Here is a 2,871-nt window from a genome sequence, read left to right on the forward strand (position 1 = left end):
TCAGGGTTAATATTGCTCATAAGAATCTGTCAAGTTCTTACTCACCTATTCAAGCTAACCTAACGCCTATATGTCTATGGAGTTAGAATCAATAAGAACGCATTTATAATTCCTGTAAATCAATCAAGCAAGACAATTAGGTATATGTCTATCCTAACCACGAATCCGTTCCCCGATGCCCGAGTTTAAGAACTTGCTCTACTCAATCCTATATGCAATCTAGAATTCCCACTTTTGAGTTCAATTCTAGATTCGTAGATAGTATTCAATTGGTGATCAAACAATTAAATAATTAAGCGCAAGATTGAATAAATAAACCAATATAATAAATCAAGAAGGCAAAATCAATATCCGAATAACAATAGTCATGAAAGAACCACAACCTTAGAACATGAAGTTTAGCTCCACATAGACATGGTAGCCAAACAACAAATCATACAAAGAAACATAAAAATTACTAAGTTTGGTGGGAGAAAGATGGAACTTGATGAATTCCGGCCTCCACGGCGGCTCTGTGCTTGTGTTTTCCTCTCAAAAACATCCTCCTTTCTCCAAAATAGGTTTAGGTTGGCTTTTATATGAGTTTGGGCGTCTTGGGGTCGAAATAACCGAGTCCTGGTCGAAATAGGACATTTTTCCGTCTTGAGCGTCCAGGCCAGCGCCCCACGCTCGCTGTGGCCCTCAAATTTCACTTTTTGCGTTTTTGTCCCGATTTCGCTCCAATTCGCGCCCTTTCGTCCCAAATTGCATCCGAATAATCCCTACACATAGAAATACCAAAATTTAGCACAAATAATCATATTAAACATCTCAAATCGTCGAGACATGAACAAAATGTGAGGCGATATATATCAAAATATGCATACATTAAGCCAATTATCACAAGACATGCCTTATATATTAACACCAAGTGCTATAAAGTTTGGTGTGTTAAAGTTCAACTTTAAGAAATCAGATTGATCTAGTTTTCTGACTAACTTCTCTGTCATGATTCATGACTTAGTTCAAAAGGCAGCATATAGTGGCTTTTCATGAAGGTGCATATATAACTTCAATATCTAAATTATCTTTGACTTTTCATGTCTATCTAAATTATCAATAACTGGATGTCAAAATTTAAACAAATACAAACTTAATTGAACAGAAAAGTAAAAAAACTTTACAAAAATAAAAGAAGAAAGAATTAAAACCATTAGATCAGTAGCTAAAATATCAACAACTACAAATATCAAAATTAAGAGCATGTATTTGACTACACTCTTAATATCATACCAATCGAACAGAAAATAACAAAAATACAGATTAAAAACTACTAGAAACAAGAAATAAAACCATTAGCAGAAATTGACAGCTAAACCAGTGAAATTAACGGCCGAATCAATAAAATTGACTGCCAAATGATGAAATTGACGGCTTAAGCAGTGAATCGACAGCTTAAATCAGTGATTTAAACTGATCTTCGTCCAATACATACACATGCACGCCTAAAATCAATGAAATCAATGGCTAAATCAGCAAAATCGAAAGCTAAATCAAGCACATTACCTTAAACGAGTAAAAATCTAATCTCCTTACATTTATCAGTGAAATCAACGGAACTTTTGGTCTTGAACCCTAAACGATTTGGAATCTGATGTCCTTACAGTGAAATCAACGGCACTTTTGGTCTTGAATCCTAAACGATTTGGGGGAATCGTCATTTTGAGAGAGAGAGAGAAAAGATCGTCGTTTGAGTCTTTGAGAGAAGGAATTAAAAAGATGTTTTAATATTAAATATGTAAAGGGAAAAGAATTATCAAAAATTATTGTAAATAATGGCGGTTTTGAACTGCCGTAATTTAAAAACGTCGTTATATCATATGTCCTAATGGCGTTTGGAAGGCCATTATCTAACCGCCGCAATGATTACGGTTTTTTGTAGTGTGGGGACCCCTTAAATAATTTTCCTGTCCCCCTCAACAACAAAAGCAGGACGAAAGAGATTGTTTTTGTAGCTTGCTTGAGAACTTCAGTTACTTGATGGACATAGGTTCGAAACCGGCTCCTACACTTTTCATTGTCATTTTGTTTTAAATTCAACTACTGTTAACTTAGGTCTTAGTAGTTTTATTTTACGACAATATACCTTTATACTTTCGAAAATGGTCTAAGAATATACCTCGTTAAACTACTGGGCTATATATACCCTTCCCGTCATACTTTGGAACAAATATACCCTTATTTTGGATGGAGTGCCACGTGTCAGCACCAAATGAAAACGACCCCTTTTTTTTACCCGATCCGTTTTAAAAAATCCACCACACGACCCGTTTTAAAATTCAGTTTTTTTAAATCATATATTTTGTAAAAACTGGAATTTTATTTTGTAAAAACTGAAAAAATAAAAATAAAATTGCAAAATATATATTTTTAAGTCTTTTCAATTTTTTTAAAGTATTTATTTTGTAAAAACTGATTTTTTTTTAAAAAATACTTTCAAAACTGAAAAATATATATTATGTAAAAACTGAAAAAAGGAATTTTTAAAATATATATTTTTCAGTTTTTTAAAGTATTTGTTTTGCTAAACACTACCAGAAAATCACGTATTACATGGGAATTTTCCTGAAGATTATGTAGGAAAATTCGCAGGAAACTTAGTTTTCTGCGAATTTTTATCTAAAAAAAATTCGATGGAAAAACCTTCGTAGATAATTATCACCTACGAAATTTACAAATCCCCAGGTATGTTACCTGGGGATTTTTGAATCCGTATGTAAATTATCTAGGGTTTTAAATCTGTATGAAAATTACTTGCGGATTTTTCGTTGGAAATTCTAAAAATTCGCATGAAATTTTGGTAAACAATTTATGAAATTTAAGAGCTTCTTG

General features: G+C 32.7%; 1 long non-coding RNA gene across 1 annotated transcript; it reads right to left on the minus strand.

Moving 5' to 3' along the window:
• Positions 1 to 304: 304 nt before the first annotated feature.
• Positions 305 to 1,747, minus strand: LOC138910684 (uncharacterized). Its single transcript, XR_011415836.1, has 2 exons — positions 1,546 to 1,747; positions 305 to 761 (listed from the first exon to the last, which is right to left on the minus strand). It is a non-coding gene; the product is annotated as an uncharacterized lncRNA (long non-coding RNA).
• Positions 1,748 to 2,871: the final 1,124 nt, after the last annotated feature.

This window comes from Nicotiana tomentosiformis, chromosome 4 (assembly GCF_000390325.3).
Source record: "Nicotiana tomentosiformis chromosome 4, ASM39032v3, whole genome shotgun sequence".
NCBI classification, from domain to species: domain Eukaryota; kingdom Viridiplantae; phylum Streptophyta; class Magnoliopsida; order Solanales; family Solanaceae; genus Nicotiana; species Nicotiana tomentosiformis.